At 42.5% G+C, this 18,603-nt stretch overlaps 1 protein-coding gene across 3 annotated transcripts in view; it reads right to left on the bottom strand.

Annotated features, from left to right (window-relative positions):
- Positions 1 to 18,603, bottom strand: part of DAB1 (DAB adaptor protein 1) — a 1,108,601-nt gene that overhangs the window by 784,599 nt on the left and 305,399 nt on the right. For all 3 annotated transcript variants that reach the window (XM_054691843.1, XM_054691842.1, XM_054691845.1), the window contains one exon: positions 1,665 to 1,828. The gene's annotated coding sequence lies outside the window, so the exon portion shown is untranslated. The remainder of the gene's footprint in view (positions 1 to 1,664; positions 1,829 to 18,603) is intronic.

The raw sequence follows: 18,603 nt of genomic DNA, 5'->3' as shown, positions 1-18,603 counted from the left end.
CCCTAGTTAAGAATCAGAAGCTTGAAAAATTACTAACAGATTCCACCTCCTTCTGATTCCCAGTCTGCGAAAGAAAATGAGTTTAGAAACTAAACCATTGAGACTCCCAAATAAAACGTCATTCAACAAACATATCTTGCATGCTACCACCATCCTAAGGGAGGAAGTTGGACATGGACCAGAGTTCAGCCACCTCGCCAAGCCAAGGAGACCTGTCATCCTCTGGGATGGAATGAGAGTGATGCACTTAAGGGAGACTGCCAGGAAAAAGAGCCTTCCAGCCAACTCACCATGCCAGTTCCTGGGGGATTTGAAAAAAGCTTGCAAACGAGTGGCAGACTCTTAAGTTGATCATTGAAGGACAAAGTGAAGGGAGAACGAGCCAGGATTCCTACTTCCCCATATCATGTACACAGTTTTGATCTGTGAACTTCCATTTAAACTATGAATGAGGGCATCCCTGGTAGTGTAGGGGTTAGGTCTCGGAACTATTACTGAGAAGGCCTGAGATCAATCCCCAGCCAGGGAGTTAACCCCCATATGGCACAGCAGACCTCTCCTGTCTTGCTCACTGCTCCCCTCAGCAGTGTATTTCAGTAAATCCACCTGTTCTTCTCCCCACTCTGTCTCTGGTGAATCCTCTCACCACTTACACCCCCAACTCTGGCCTACACCCCAGTTTTTCTATACATACATAAATAAATCACTCCTTAAAAAATAAATAAACTCCAAATGAAACTGCCCGCTCTGCTAATCAGCCTCCCATACAACATCTCTCAAGGTGTCAGCCCACCACACACTGAGGTTTACTTTAACACCCAGGTCAACCTCCAACCCTGAGCACTACACTATTTTTTACGGAAACATTTTCCCAATACAAAAACCCGAACACATTCGCCACAATATATTATGGGGGCAAAGGTGTAATTCAATTATGTGACTTAATCAGTTCAAATGGCTAACGCTCAAGCACCTCAGGATGCCATCCAGCTTTCAACTGAGGGCGAATAATTGTTCCATAATTTCTTAATTCTCCCACAAGACAGTTTAAATTAAAGGACGTCAATTTTCAAAGCCAGCCTGCATTGTATTCTTAAATTGGGCCTGAAATAGCCACAAGATGAAGGGTAATAAGGCAGAGAGCGGAGCCCAGAGTGCCTGGTGCTGTGCAAAATTGTTTAATACGGTCAGACCCTTTAATCTTCATATCTATTGATGCAGAAAGCAGCATATTTCTGTCACTTATGATAAGAAACATTACTTTTTAAATTCCTTGGTGAGGCCTGCAGATCTTAGGCAGCCAAGATAGCAGGAATCTCTATTTCTGTTTCTGTGAACATTTCTTTTTTCCCTTAAATTGGTTTTATTCTAATCCATTTAGTCTCCAATCTAAGTCAGAGACACGTAACCCTGAATGGAAACACACAGGAGGAGAACAAAGGCCTCTGCCTTTCAGCTCTCAGATTCTTCTGGCTACCACCTCCTTGAATAAGCCAGCGATTAAACAAATAATGAACCTTGGGGTATTAACTATGGGACAGCCAGTTAGTTGCAGAAAGAAAGGGAATTGGAAGAGCTTTGGAGAGAAACAAAATCATGCTCAAAAGTAGAGGCTACAGTTTGGGGAAGGGGAGAGTGTGAATTATTTTTGTGCATTTACTCACCAGTGTCCTAGGAAACAGTTCAATCAATGTGCCCAGTCTGGGTGGAGGTGACACTGGAGAAAGGGGAACCCCTGGGGTCTCGATCGAAGAAATTGGATGATGTATTCCCAAGATTGCTGGGGCCACAAGTCAGGAATCGTCATCAAGAAAAGCCAAGGACATTGCTGCAAGGGAAAAGTAGGTGTTAATTTTGAAGGCAGACCCATGAAGGAGAGAGGAGGACGCAGTGCAAAGATGGTTATCAAAGTAGATGTTGGAATGAGTGACTCAGACTGAAGCATCATTCTAAATGGCGTTTGGTACATGCAGGTGGAGATGCACCATGGAGACTGGACTTGGAGGTGGGTAAGGACAGTGCAGGCTGAACAAAAGGGAATTTTCAGTGTCTCTGTGCTAGCGGTGCACTAGACTACCCAGAAGATACAAGCACACAACATTCTTCAATCCTTATTTAAAATATCTGGATTGAGTTATACACACCAGGTTAAAATTAAAAGGTGCAAACTGCACATTTTTTGCCTGTGTGAATTTATCTGTAGGATACATGTCTAGAAGTGAAATAACCAAGTAAAGGAGACACATTTTAAATATTGATAGATTTTGTTAAGGGTTGCACAGGTTTATAGTCTCTTAAGTAATATATGAAAGAACAACCTCCCTAAAAGAGTCGGTCTCGCAGTTCTTTGTTGGGAGAGATGTGAAATGAGGTGAAAGACATACTAATGATGATAATGATGCTAATATTTTGTGAACAAGCATAGCATTTTAAGTATAGATTTAGCCTTTATACATATAGGAACCCATTTATTCCCAACAGTGACCTCCTGATTTGGGTACTATTATTAGTCATTATATAAGGGAACAGAAACAGAGAAGATAAGGATTTTGCTCATGCCCACAGCCATAAAGGGCAAACTGTGGTCTACACCTGGCACCTGGCAGTTCTTCAAAGCCCAAACCTGTAGCCATTAGCCCTTATTCCAGGTGGTAGCAAGATATCTAAGATATGTGTGCTAACAGGTACATACAAACAGGAAACCTGAGGGGGTGCATGTAGGAAGACAAACAGGCCCCTCCTTCCCATCTTAATGAAAGCAGACACAAGCTATTGATGGGCAAGATGTTGGGCTATAATGACTGATAAGCATAACTCTAAGAACACATTGACATGGTTTTCTTTTTTCCTACCCCATTTTCTAGAAAAGTTCTTCCAAAAATATTCATGATGTGTAAGAAAGGTCAGAGCTGCAAAGAATGAAAGTGTGGTGTCATCAAATGAGCCTCACACTTGCGGTAACACAGACGTGGGCTCAAGTCCAAGTTCTACCACTCTTTATAGCTGGATGACCTTAAACAAGTTACATAACTTCTCTGAACCGCATCTCCTGCAAATGGTGAAAAATGGGAGTATAACCCTACGAAAATATTTATGGTGATTATATAATGCAAAATAAAAATGCCGCCAATCACTCAACAAATACCACCAGTTGGAAAACAATTTCTACCTACCTGTATAATCCTATTCTCCTGACCTCTCTTTACCTCTGTTTTCATTAAATCAGTCTATTTATTTTACTTAAACACGATGGAAATTTCCAGTCTGCTTACATTACTGCATTCCATGTTCTTGCTGACACACTCCCCTTATCCCTTAGTTCTTTCTATAGGAATCCCCAACATTAAGCCAGCCAACTCTACATCAAATGCGATCAGATCGGCAAAGTATTTTGACCCATACCCTGTGCAGAATACACCCCCCCATGTGGTTTGAATTCCTAAGTATGTTGGGCTCTACTACTTTTAAGACATTATCACATAATCAGAAGTTAATAAAGGCTTTGCTATGTACCAGGCATGGTTCTAAGCACTTTATGTATTTTACATATCATTTAATGTTCTCCACATGTGATAGGCACTGATACTAGCTCCATTTACACATAGTCAAGATTGTCAGTCACCTATTGCACAACTCATCACAAAATGGAAGGTTTTATTGGGCAATGAGGCCATGGGCTAATATTTTAACATGTAGATTTTGGCGTTAGAGAACCTAGGTCGCAACCTTGGCCCTAATCCTACTGGCTGCGATACTTGGCAAGTTATTGAATCTCTCCAGGCATTGATTTTAATTTGTAGAAAGGGATGCTGATAAGACCTACTTCAGAGAGTCATAAGGCTTCATTGAGTTTGTAGATACAAAATTTGAAACAATGTGTAGCAAATGATGAATCTTTAAATGCCAATTTTTATTATTGTTGTTTAAATAATATGCAGCAGGTTCCCAATGGAAAATCTTGTTTCCCAAATTTGAATTCTCATTCCCTCTGGTTGTATTGCCTTTTCCCACCTCCACCCATCATTCCACTGCCAACTGAGGAACTCAAGGCCTTGGGGAGTGGATCAAGCTCCAGCATTTCCTACTCTAAGTCTTCACTAGAGGGTCCCTCTCTAGGGAGATCTCCTTGCATCTCACCCTCTTTTACCTGTGTCCAGATCTCTTGCACCACTCATGGCCACTGTGCTGTGATTCCTACTCAGGAGAATGAGCTCTATGAAGATGGGAGACCGCATCATGACTATTTTTAAACCCTAGTTTTTAGCACATTACTGATAGAAGCTGAGTGCAAAGTGTCCATGAAATGAATAGATGAATTAAAAATAAATACTAGAATGATTCAGGAGGAAGAGAAACTCATTCTTAACTCACTGCTACACAATTCACTGAAAAGCCATTCAATCTCCCAATCAAAACAGAGCAAAGAAACTCAACTAAAACAAAATGTATCATAAAGATAGATGAGCAGGTTCTGTTAGGGACCCGTTGCTTGCTATCAGTCACATATTTACTCACTGTGCTGCCAGGCTATTGATGTTTTAGTGATAGACACTGCAAAACGATTGATTCGCCAGCAATTCATAAACTCAAGACATTAACGGGGATGCTGTTTGGCTGCTCAGATATAAGCAGAACATTATGGATGGAAAATAATAATTAACTTATAAGAAGAGGGGCAAGTAAACATTCCATTTAAAGGGGGAAAAATCCCAAATGAATATAATCTTCCATTACATTATGAGCATGGAAATTAATGGTGCTGGTTTTCTGTGGATTGGATAGTCATTGTATTTAACAAGCGGAAGTTAACTTCACAGGGAAAAAAAAATAAATTAAATATGCTGGTGTCTCAGGAAACTTCATTTTCTGAGTGAATAGCCAAGTTGATGCACATCACCAGAATGTCTGACAATCAGTTTTCCATACTGGTGTGTTCTAAATGGGAAAGAAAACCAACTCTTCATTTAAATTATATTGCAAATCACTTCTTGCCTGCTGAATGGCATTCAGCTGCAGTAGGTGGTTTTCACCGTAGGGCCCAAAATATGACATTGGCTGATTAATGCTAATTTGAAATGTTTTCTTTGGGGAGGATGGGCGAACTATTTTGGTGCATATGAGGCTGCAGGAATTTTATGGAGGGTGACTGACTCAAAGGCCAACAGCATATTTGCCATCAGATAAAAATGCACATTCACAAACATACAAGACAAGTCAATTATTCCCTGATTCACTATTCTCTGGGTCCCTTTGTGGAAAGAAAACTATTTATACTCCCCATCAGATGGATACACAGAGTCATAGTAAACAAGCCCCCGATTCCACTAGTCTATAACATATTTCCCAGGGCACCTTCCGTTGTGGAAGTCATTAGTTTTGGTCTTTTTGTCCCTGATTTATCAAAAAAGACATTTTGCTTGGGAGCTGAGTTTTATTCCCAGGTGCAAAACAGTTAGGAGACACCATTTTTTGACCACCTGAAAAAAAGAAACAAAGATGCTTTGCAATCTTTTGGTGAGAATGACTGGGAATTAATTTATACTTCTCTACCTTGATGACTGATAGGTAAACAAAGAGTAAAATCAGGCCTCAAAAGCTTAGGATGCTTTTCTCTTTTCCCCCACTTAATAATTGAAAGAAACAAACCCAGCCCACCTTGTGTTCTGAATTACCCTCATACAATGCCCATGATCTATCGATCATTCAAGAATGAGGAAACTGGTGAAAACAAGCCTTTGACAAACAGTACAAGTTAGCATGAGCCAGCATACTTCAGAATCAGCAGCACTCTTTAAAAAGAAAATGACGCACAGCATGGGTAAGGGTCTGGGGACAGGCCCTCTTAAGGGGCAGGACAGGACACAGTGCAGGTTTTCTGATCCCATGCAGACCGGGTAAAGGAGGAGTCAGAGTCCTCAGTGTTTTTTTGCAGGTCTTTTATTGGGGTTCACCAGGCATATGGCAGGCAGGGGTGCTGGCTGGGGGGCTGGGAGGCTGCCAGCTTCCCAGCCCCCAGCAAGTCTTCACTCTATCTGAGCTCTCTGGAGTTCATTCTGCTCCTTCTTGTCTTCTCTTTCGGCTTCGGCTTCGGCTTCTACTGCTGCTGCTGCTGTTGCTGCTGGCGTCTCCGTGACGCCGCCCTTAAAAGCACAGTGTTAGCTCAGCTGAATCCCATCTACCTATGCCCACACCCTATTCCAGGTGCCCGCCATCAGGCATGCATTCAGGACAAGGATCCATCATCTATCCTGATGGCGGAAGGGCAGAAAAGCCTGATATTTTCTTTACCCTACACCCTCTCACTGGGGTATGGACATTAGGTCCTCCTGGGTGCCCATTTGCAGCCTGCTCCCTGGCATTCATGGGAAGGACATGGCATGGAGCTGGGAGTGTTTGAGCCCAGAAGGCCTCCTCACCCTGGGTCAGCTCCCTTTCTCGGTGGGCCTGAGTTCCCTACTCGCAGGTGGTTGTGAGGATTTGAGGTGAACTGCGGAACTTGCAGAGTAATGTCTTCATCAAGTGGCCGCTCCTGAACTGGTTCCCCACTCCCCGGTGTGTTCCTTCCCTCCAACGGGCATGATCAGGGAGCACTTGCCATAGCAGCTCTCAGCCCATTGGACCAACCACCTTACATCTGTGTGAATGGCCAATGTGGCACAGACCATGTTTGCTGTTTTGTGTGTCTTAAGTTGATGTATTTCAATAGCTGAAAACTAATTTCCACATGGGTCTTTGACCTTTAAAGTTACTGAATGTTCTGTTCGCAAGTGACAGGATCCTTTCTGTACCTGACACTGATTTGCAAAATTAGATGTCCTGAAGGCTGTAACATAATTTTTATGAACAAGACAACATTGTAACAAGCCTTGGAATATCTCATTAAAACTGACTACAGCGAAGTCTTGGCGGCCATACCCGGGACCAGCCTTTTGCCATCACAGGCTTCTGCGGCAGCTGGGCCTTCAGGTGGGGATCCTGGGCAGACCTCCGGGAGAAGGGACTGACACGCATGTGAGAAGCAGGCACTCTGCACAGAGTGAAGCAGAGGTTATCACACTGTATATGAGTACAATTTATGGAAGTTTGGACATCCCTCTGACCTAGTAAGTCACAGTTTCTGGATGCTGGAAATAGTTTATAAGCTCTCCAGGTTAACATAATGAGGAGCCAGGACTGAAAATCCACTGGAGTAAAGAATTGTTCTGATGGTCTTTAAAGGGGTGCTCTTTTCATTTGTAGGAAGGCTGAAAAGTGTGGAAGCAACAGGTAACATGGAGCACAGGAGAGATGAGACAGGGAGCAGGAAGAAGGGGCTGGGCCTCAAGGTGGGGGGAGGAGGCTAAGCAGTAACCAAAGCAAGGGTGTTGTTGCCCTGAGGGTTGGGGAGCTGGGGGCCAAAGCTGGACTGCAGCGTGGTGCTGGAGAGATTAGACAGCAGCCGTGGGTGCACACACCATCTCTCCAGACTTTGATGGGGCTAGCCATGGGGCTAGTTTGCAGAGCAGAGGAAGTGAATTGGAATGGTCGGAAGGGGGTGTGTCTGAATGAATGGATGATGAAGGGTCACTTTGTGGTTGGATCTATGACCCCGCCTTTTCACCTTTGACTCCCTCAAGCTCTTTCACAGCTCCATCCTTTCCATGTTCTATTCCTTCGATTAAGATGCTCATCTCTCCTCCATGTAAGTGCCATCCAACATCACCTCCTTTGTGAAGTCTTTCCTGATCCCCCCTGGCATAATGAACCCCTCTTCTACTCAGTCAATGAGCATCTGTTACAATGTTTTGTGTGTTCCCCTCAGTCACATATCATCATGTTAGTTGAGGCTTTGTACATATGTCTTTGCACCTGTGTGTGCAATAATGGATGTTTTTCTGGGCTTTCATCTCTGCCACAGTCCCATCACACTGTCTGAACTCAGTATTTATTTTAAGGAGTCTACAACATTGTAGTAAACATCTATTGCTTTTGTCCGCACAGCACCATTTTTACAGTTGGCCCATCCTATGGGACTCTAGAGGAAGTGGCAATCAGAATGACTTATCTGCCCACTGGCCTAGTGGTGTACATGTGACCCAGGCAGGATAATTAAGAGGCCTTCTACAGGACTGATATATGGGCAGTGAGGAAGAGAGTCTTTATTCCTCTCTGATTAAGACCTATAAAATTTTACCTGGGACTGCCAAAATTATTGTGTTTGCTTAAAGATAAAGCTCCCTCTCACAGGAGCGACCTCAGCTAAATGTTGACATGTTTAAAAATAGAGATATAGAATGCATAGATGGGGAAAATGTCTTGAGGTCATTTTGGCACCTGGATACAACCATGCCTGAAATACAATCATGACTCTGAGACATTCAGATACATGTGTCAACAAATTCATAATTTGGCTTGTACAGAGCTGGATTTCTGCCACTTGCAATGAAAGTTCTTTGTAGCAGCTCAATCCTATCACAATGATACTGATGACAAAGTCCCCAGTCAAAAAAAATTACATTTGATTCCTCAATTTAAGAAATCAGTAAAGAGTCCAAGTTATCTGTAGAGGGTTCTCAGGGAAAACATATGTATAAATTGGAGATTAGAAGGCAAGATCCAAGGGCTTGGCCTCGATCTTTGCTCTTTAACTGTTTTAACTTTCTTCTGTTTTATATATTGGATTCTATAATTCTACTTGAAAGAAGATTCCATGGCTGAAAGAAATCTATGGGTGTCCCTGGTGTCCTAGGGGTTAAGTCTCATGCTATCACTTCTGTGGCCAGAGTTTGATCCCTGGCCGGGGAATTAAACCACATATGGTACAGCAAGACCACTCTTATCTCACCCACTTCTCCCTCAGCAATGTATCTCAGTATCTGCCTGTCATTCTCTCCACTCTGTCTCTGGTGCATCCTCTCACACCGCCCCCCCACCACCCCGCCCCCCGCAACTTGGGCCTTTACTCCAGTTCTTCTACACAAAAATAAATTTTAAAAAAGTATGAAAACTACAATAAATATACAATAAATATAGTGTCTTACCAATAACCCAGTTAGAGGTGCTGACTTTGTTTTCTAAGAGAAAAAAATTAGAGAAATGAAGTGAACTAGAAAATGACAGAGCAGAAGCCAAAATCAGCTGGAGAATTAGGCTCTATATGCACCGTGTACTTTTCACTTGGATACTCTGTGTCAGGTACTCAGGACACAGTGAGAGCCAGCTAGGCCCAACCCCTGCCCTCTGGAGTAGACCCAGTAGTTCAGTAGGAAAGGCCAGCAAGAAACAAGTGAATGTATAAAGAAAAAATACATAACCGAAACCTAGGTTATAAACCAATGTTTCCTTAAAAAAAAAAAAAAAAAACTTTAAAAAAAAACCCTAAAAATTACAGATTAGAAAATGTTCTATAAAGGAGTAAACTGTGCAAAGAGAAAGAATAATAGGGGAAGGTGGTCCCTTTTAGAAGAGTGGTTAACACAGGCTTCTCTAAGGATGTGATATCTTAAATGGAGCCGTTGGAGTGAGAAAATGCCACCAGACCTGCGAACAGCCAGGAGAGAACATTCCAGACAGAGGGAATTACAAAGGTAAATTCTGTGTCAGAAAGAACTTGGTATGCTTTAGAAACCTAGAGGTGGTATGCCAGGCCACCTGACACAATGCGTGAGGTGAGCCTTGTCTACACAGGGAAGAGTCTGGGCTGTATTCTCCTGTAAGGGGAAGAAACCAAAAGGGTCTCAGCAGATGAGTGTCAGATTTGATTTGCATTTGAAAAAGATCACTCTGGCTGCCCTGTGGAGAAAGGTGTTTAAGGGCAACAGCAAAGAGAAAGGATCAGTTAGGAGTTAATTTTACTATGCAATATGAAACATGAAACACCAGGCTTGGGGATGGGGTGGATGGGGGGTGAGTGGAGGGAACATGTCAAGCGAGGTTTATCAGCTGCACCAATTAAAACTGTACAGCCTGCTCAAATAATCCACTGGCATCCCTCTTACTAAAGACAACACATATAAACTGGTCATAGCTAATCATGGCAAGCTTCTTCAATGCAGAACTCCAGCTCACAAAAACGTCTACGGACAACCTGCACCAGCAGTGTCCTTACCAGCAAGGCTGCACATGATCCTCAGGAGGGAAAGTTTAAAGAACACAGTATCTCTTTGAGAGTAGAAAAAAGTAGATGGTGAAGTGCTGTTTTTTTTTTTTCTTTAATAAGTCCTTTTCAAATTATTAATGAAATTCAAGTCTATGATGATGGTCAGGAGTAGAGACCATCACTTCCCTGTAGCCACGCCTTAAGCCCTGCAGTTGTAAGCAGTGACACAGAGTTGTTCAACCATTTATCCATAAGACAGACCCATGAGCTGGACACTAGGATTTCATCATCCTCGCTTGCTAGTTGAAAACACTGACCACAAAAAGGGTGAGTCATTTTCTGGGGTCACTTAGCTGGTGCTAGAACTGAGGCTTGAAATCAGGCAGTCTGATTTCAGTGCTGTGGCCTTACCCAATGCACTGCTATCTCCAGAGAATTTGCAAAATAAGAAGTAACTCTATGCATTGAAAGGGAGGCCCCTTAAATTTTGTTGTATTCCTGGTATATAATTCCTGGGACAGAGTAGCTCTGCTGAAAACCTGAGACTGGATAATGAGTTTCATTGCCCATCTTAGGGAGCAATGAAGAAACAAAATTAGAGGCAGGAACTGTGTTCTGAGATAATATCCTTATACCAGTGATATATGCAAACACAAAATTGCAGACGGCTGTCTTTAGAAGACGACACAGAATCTCAAAATAATTTATATAACTTTTGATCCTGCGGGAAGGTTATCAAAAGCCAGTTTTCCTAGAATGAGGACGAGAACACTATAGAGGAAAGTGTGTATGTAGCTATACCAGCTACTGACCCTGAAAACTGCTACATGGATGAGACAAACAAGTCCATGGCTGGCAGGGGGAATGAGGTCTAATTCATTTTGCTATCACAGAACCATGGATAGTGCCTGGCACACAACATGTGGGATAAAACTGTCTGAGTGGGCTGGGTACATCACTAAAGTCCTGATATACAACCTGTGTGACCTTGGTCAAGTCGCTATTTAACGCTCTGAGCCTCAATTTCTCCATATATAAACCAAGGATGATATTATCTGCCCTCTATCATATGTAGGAAGAGGCAGAAAGGAAGTGAACATTCAGTGCTTAGCCAAAAATATATAATCAGTAAATGGTAATTTTATTACTGGTAATTTTATTATTACTACCGCTACTATTATTACTGTTTGCAGACTTGAAAACTGGCATTAAAGCCAAACAAGTCAGGGGCAAAAAGCTTTATCATATAGCATGATCACAGCATTTTGAGAAATATTTTATAGGAAATCTATTTTTTGCCAGTAAACAGAAAATTTTGGCCCAAAATGACTTGATAAATTTAAGACATAATTCAGAGTTGTTAAAGGGGCTGGCAGACTCCAGAGCAAACCCCACCCTCACCAATTACTAGCGAGTAATACTGGGGAATTCACTGAGATAGAAGTGAGAAAGCCCTCAGTTCTCTCATCTGTAAGAGGGGAGTCTTAACAGGAGGATGTTTGCTGGATTTGGGAGTATTAACAAGATTGTACATAAGACATTAAGAAATGTCTAACAGTATCCACTCATTAAGCACTGACTATTGTGATGTATTATTGTGTTGTGTTCACTGTGTGTGCGTTGGAGGCAAAATCAGAAAACTTGTGAAAAACACCAAACACTGGGTTTATGGTTTGTGGCTGCCCGTGGTTAACAATGAAACCTACTCCAAAGAAAGCAGCAAAGCCGCCCTCGTTGTATTACATATGGGGGCCTTCCAGTGAGGCTGACTGGCGACCCTAACAGCTATGGGCTGGCTATCTAACGACTTACACAAACGACGGGAAAGATGAACCACTATTTGATGCCTAAAAGCAACGGAAAATGAAAGAGGTTTGGGTGTGTAAAAAGTATTGTTCCATTCCTTAAGGCAATTAGTGTAATCAGGATGGATACAGCAGAGTGCTGGCATATCCGGGAACTTCTTTTTTCTCTTCTATCAAAGGATAATATATATTTTCACCTTCAGAAAGGTTAGGTAATTATAAATGTATTCTCCTTACTCATAATATTTTAAGCAAGTAATTGTTGCCCATGGGAAAATGTTTAATTATTTCTGATGAACAGTTGTGGCACAGAAACAAGAGAACATGACAGGCAGAGTGTGGAAACCGCGGCCCAGTTCTTAATTGTGTGGGAATCTTGTCTTTTCAATGTGGGAAAAAAAAAATCCCATATTGATTTTTCTCTCAATTGATTTCACAAAATTTTCAGTTTAGCCACAGCGAGTACCTCCAATTATAGCATCTTTGCCATTCCTTTGGCTAGAGGCTGCCTTAGGTCTTGCTGATGGAAATCTCACCCGTTTTAAAGAGAGCACCCTTTCCTGGATCCTACAGCCTGTACCCTTGTACCCCAACAGTATGCCTCACTTCGTTTTGGCCAGTATTTTTTTAAGAGGATAAGGATATGACAAGAAAATGCAGCTTTGTAATTGCACAAAGAGGTGGAGGAGCCATTTCTGTTTTTGCATGCAATGGAGGAACACTGCGGGAATGGGTACATTGTGGGTGACAGCCACACTGTTAGGGAGGGGAAACCCCCAGGACCTAGCTGGGGAAGTGGCTTGCCAAATACAGCACCAGCAGGTGTTAAACTGAGACCTTGTGACCCCAAATTCAGGTGATTTGGAAAGGGAAAGGGAAGCCAATTGAATTGGGAAGGGCACAGGTTTCAATCTCAGTGGAGTTAACATGATATGTGAGAGCAAGTCCTCCAGGAAGGAATGGATCCCAGGGCCACTGGAGAATGACAGGGGTGGAATACAGAGGAGTCTCATAGGATCTCTGCCCTGTAGTTGACACCTATGGGCCCTCTACTTGGGGCACAGAGTAACTAAGGGTGAACAAAGCTGGAATCAGACAGAGCAGACTTCAAATCTGCCTTTTCCTAACAATGCAGTGGAGTGGGCTTGGCTACCCCATTTTACATATCTAGGAAATTGACTCAGATGAATTAAGGGGCTTTCCCAAGACAGAACTGGGAACTTTGCTCTACTTCATTTTCAAGCCTCCTGCTACCAAGGGCTAGAATATTTCCAAAAATGTTTCTTTACATTTACATTGACAATCAATACTTTGGTGCCTTAAATTTTAATTGACTTCTTCATTAGAATGCATTGCTTCTAGACAAGTATGGCCCTAGTCAACTTTTCTTGCATAACATTTTTATTGAGATTACTGTAGCTTCACATGAAGCTGTAAGAAATAATAGTAAGTGCCCATAATACTACGTCAAATTTTCTGATGCAAAAAATTGGACCACGTGGACTTAATAAAAAAAAAAAAATCAGGCAGCAAATACTGTGTTTAAATCTGCAGACACGTAAGCTGCTGCTTGGGTTCAAATCCCACAACTGTTATTTCTCAGCTATATGAACCCCTGACTTATTTGACCTCTCTGTTTCCAACCCTGTGAAGAAGCATTGTCACCTTGCTCAGAGAACCGTGGGATTAATTGAGTTAATACACATTAAGCACTTAGAACACAAACCTTGCTACGCTGATATTCACCATGTATGTGTACATTTGTGTGTCTGCTAATTCAAGCAACAAAACCAGTCTTTCCCCACCTATTCCTTGCCTTTCGGGAATAGAGCAGTATAAGGTTTGGCTTATTCCAGAGATTTAGGGTGCATCTTTTTTTTTTTTTGTTTCAACCTAAATGACATTTACTTAATGGTTTTATTCATCCATGTCATCAATAAATGTGTTCTTTCATATGTGAAAAATTCAACTTTTTTTTAATACCAGATTCCCCTGCTTGTGGGAAGATATTCAAAGACGCCAGCAGTTTCTTGCAAACGTGTGAATTTTATTCCTTTCTTTTGTGATATCTTGAATAGAAAGTACATGATAAAAAAAATCCTCATGAAATAGGAGATGTTTCCTAATTCCATCTCTTTGTGAAGTTTGCATTCTAAACCAACAGGGATGAGAATTGCTCCTGGATCCTGGAGGTCAAATGAAAAGTGTATGATCTGATCCCATTTTTAGATGTGAAATCCTTAGAAAATTCTCTCATTTTGTCCAATTCAGGAAATCTCTATCTAAAGATTAGTAGGGTTTATACCTATTTTATAGATGGGTAAATAAATAGAGCAGACGAGTTTAACAGAATGAAAGTTAAAGCAGTTAATGTTAACTTGGTTGTAAATGGGTTCAACAATCCCACCCCAAGCCCTGCTTCCTACCCCCAAACCACTCCTATGCATACCACCACCTCAATCATAACAGTCCGCACCACTTGGGAGGGAAACCAAAGGCCAAATGTAGCAGTGATTTGCTGATTTGCACAGAGCCACCCAAGGAGTGAAGAGCAGGCAAAACACATTTTTCAAAACCATAAGGATAACATCATTCCACTGGTACCTCTCACTCTGCATAGTATTTGTCTCACAAACCTGCTCCCCCACCAGAATTGAAGGGTATGCATTGCTGTTGGACAAGCAGGCAGCTGGGGGGAGGGGGGTGAGGGTACCTGGAGGCTGAGGGGTAACCAAAGCTCTCAGGCCCTCAAATCTCTGCATGCTCTCCCTCCTTTCTTGCTGGTGTTCTCCCTCTCAGTCTCATGTCATCTCAGTGTGGTCTTAGTGATGCTCTAGAATGATGCCAGCCTTTTATCTTCTCCCTTCTAGGCCCAGGTGTGCATACCTACACATATGTATGCCCATGCTCCCCTGGCCCAGGTGTCATAATCACTGTAGGTGCAAGAATGCAGGTGTCGGCCACAGAGGCTAGTGGCGGGAGGGCGCGAAAAAGCCTGATTTAACTCCATTTACCCTACAACCTCCAAACACTCCATGCCCAGCACAGTATTTCTCTCTGAGCAGCTGCTCAGGAAATGCATTCCCAGTGGATGGAATGCAAACCTCCCATCTCCCAGGCAGATGCTTTCTGTCCTAGACTGCCCTGCCAGCTTCCAGAAGTCCTGTTTTTCAAGGTTTTATGAAAGGCAGGGCTGAGCTAGAATTGGGGAAATATGCCACAAATGCTGCCGAGCACAGGCTTGTGACAGGATTATTAGGGGAAATTGCAGACACCAGACTGGATAGAGATGGTCTTCCATGGGGAACAGTGCTTGGACTGTGAACCCTGATCATCTAAGAAAGCTCTAGCTGTTTTCACCAGAATGTCAGCCTCGTAAGAATGAAGAACACCTTGCTTTGGATGCACCAATCCCCCAGGACATTGTACACAAAGCCAGGCAACTTGAGCCAGACCGCTGGGGTCATTCTGAGGACACACTGGCTTGCCTCTCCTCAATGGGGAAATAGATCCAGCCTTCATAAGACTTTAGATCTTTGTCCATTTGGTCAACAGGGTCAGCATTTAAGTCCCTGATCTTGTTCCATGGGGAAGGAGTGTGGCATCACTGTTTATGTTAGGTCTCCTTATTGGAATTCATTCTTTCTGAAGGCCTTCCCAGCTTTGCCAGGTCAACCTGTTTTATGATTGCTATTGGTCTACTTCACGGCATTTGTAATCACTAGGTCAATGTCCATCTTTCTTGCTCGATTACATGGGGCAGGGACTGCAGTTTCTAGCTCAATGTCACTTTCTTTTAACTCAGCACAAATCATGGCACACAGTAACTTTTGAGGAAATGACTGGCAATCATGTATAGTCCTGACAAGTTTACAAATACAAATACTTTTGACATGTATTTTCACAATCCATATGAAGAAAAATTAATTTTCTACTTTTGACCAATGAGGAAAACAAAGGATTCCCCAGGTTAAGCCACTTAGTCACCAGGTTGAGAGTTGGAGTCAAGCTGAGATGGCTCAGTCCAGGTTTCTTGCTATGTTATTATGTGTACTCCCTCCTTGCTCTTTAAATCCTTTTTATTCACATAACCCCCAAAGATAAACTTAGTCACCAGTGTGTTCCATCCCCCACACCTGCTGTGGGATCCCAATTAATAACTGCAAAAAGCATTTGCTATTGTTCGGAGAAGCTGGGAAATCAATGTGTTCATTAGCAAGCTCCCCCTCCCTGCAATCAGCTAGGAAGACGAGGTGCTGGGGCCTGTTCTCTGTGTTTCTCTTCAACCATCTGTGACTAAAAATGTTCTTTGAAATTCATTCTTCCCCAAATTCTCACTGTTATAATTTCATCTCATCTGTATCTCCCTTTCCTACACTCACACCCCTGCCCTTGCAAATAAAATCCCAGAATCCCTACTCACCCTGATGATCTGCTCCTATTTTCTAGACCTCCCTAAGCAGTAAGAGAGGGGCTCAGATACATATGGTAGATGGCTTGAGGTCTCGGTTTTCTTTAAAAGGAAAGCTTCATCCTCAGTTCCCCCCAGTCTGTCAGGGGCTGTATCTGTGGCTTGTTAGTTCAGACACCCCAAAGTGAGTGCAGACAGAAGCTAAACTGGGACTGCAGAACCTGAGCACCCTTGTGCTGCTGCTCAGCACTAAGGCCATTTCTGGGATGCAGGCTGGAGGCTAGATTAAGCTAAATATCAATGTGAATTTTGAGAATCCATTGTATATAATGAAACTGGTCTTTGTAGGATCAGTCGCCAGAGAGCAAAACATTCTTTTTATTAAAAAAAAAAAAAAGTTTTAGGGTCCTCCCTGGTGGTGCAAGGGGTTAAGCAGTGCACTATGAAGCAATTCACAGCCTCTGCAGCATAGCACGAGTTCGATCCCTGCCAGCCTCGGAGCAACCCACATGGCGTGGTAGACCTCTCCTGTCTCATCCGCTGCTCCCCTCAGCAGTGTATTTCAGTCAGTCTGCCTGTTCTGTTCCCCATTCTGTCTCTGGTGAATCCTCTCACCCCATGCATCTCTGGCCTGTACCCCAGCTCTCATATGCATAGATAAATAAATCTTAAAAAATAAATAAAAAGTTTTAAACCTCTTTAAAAGTTGCTGTTACAACACAATGAATACCTGAATGCTCTTTACTAAGATTCATCAACATCTGTCTTACTCTTTCCCTATACACCCTTTTTATTTTCTCCTCAGACCATTTGAGAGTAAGTGGGCAATATAATGACACTTTACCCTGAAATTCTTTAGCATGGATCTTCTAAAAACAAAATGCATCTTCCTGCATAACCATACAGGTGGATCTAATTCGGTGCATTAGAGAATTGTTGTCTACACTACAGACCAGATATCTCCAATTGTCCCATGACATCCTTTGAATATTTCTTTCCTAAGCAGGAGCCAATCAGCGACCTGGTGTTACATTTGTCATTTCTTGTTAGCCTGTAATCTGAAACAGGTTCTCAGCCTTTTTGTCTTTTTTCCCCCATGATATTGACATATTTAAATAACATGAGTCAGTGTTCTTCAGAATGACCCTCAATTTGAGTCACATGATTCCAGTTAGCCCCATGGTTGATGACACTAACTTTTTACGTGGTCCAACAGATCTCTGCCTTGTACAGTTTCCCTTTCCCTGTGCAATTAATCACACCCTGTGGGATGCTACTTGAGTTTATAAAGATATCCTTTTCCCAAACAACTTTTATTACTTTTTAAAGATTTATTTATTTATACAAGAACTGGGGTGTAAGCCAGAGGTGTGGGTGGTAAGTGGATTCACCAGAGACAGAGTGGGGAACAGAACAGGCAGACTGACTGAGATACACTGCTGAGGAGAGCAGCAGGAGAGACAGGAGGGGTCTATGCACCCCGTGGGTTAACTCCCTGGCTGGGGATTGAACTCATGCTGCAGTAGCTGCTGATAGCTTGATAGTGCTGACTTTAATACCTGTGCCATCAGGGAGGCTCCCAAACAACTTTTAATGCAATGGTTTAAACATGCATCGATAACACTTACCTAAATCAATTATTGCAACAGCGATTATGAAATAGTTTTCTAATGCTACCTTTCCTCATACTGACTTGGTTTCTTCTATAAAAAGAACTTCCCCTTTCCCTATTTAATTTTATTATCTCTCTGGACTCATTGATTCCCTTTTGTATTATCCAGTGTATTAGATTTTATTGCTGTCAGTATTCTTGGCTCAAATAGAGACTCCAGGAGAAAATACTAATTCTTGTAACTTCCATCTCCTTTCTCCCAAAACCTCAGCTGTGTGAGCTTTCTCCTCTTGACACCCCCTACCTCAACCTGCTGACCTCTGACCCTGACAGAGAAATGAGAGGAGTCACATGGGTGGATCTGGAACTGCATTGTGACAACCATTTCTATGCAGAACTCCTCGAGAGATGGGGTCCCAACTTTATGTGACTGTGTCCCCAGCACCCAGAACAGTGCTGGAAGGTGGCATATGCTCATGACTTGTTGCAGAACATAGCCCAGGAAAGATTGCCTCAACCAACACAAAGTGGCAGCTCAAAGTCTCAGACAAGCTTTGTCAGAGGACAGGGAAGAAACATGCACCTTCGCAGATGTCTTAGAATGTGCCAGGATCCTGAAAACTTAGCAAATAGCCACCATCTTTGCTTGGGTTTTTACCTGAGATGCAAATGAACTTACTGGTGTTTATTTTATTTA

Source organism: Talpa occidentalis, unplaced genomic scaffold (genome assembly GCF_014898055.3).
Source record: "Talpa occidentalis isolate TD23 unplaced genomic scaffold, MPIMG_talOcc4v2.1 talOcc4.9, whole genome shotgun sequence".
Classification (NCBI taxonomy): domain Eukaryota; kingdom Metazoa; phylum Chordata; class Mammalia; order Eulipotyphla; family Talpidae; genus Talpa; species Talpa occidentalis.
Note: the sequence above shows the minus strand (reverse complement) of the source record. Positions and strands in the feature narration are given on the sequence as shown.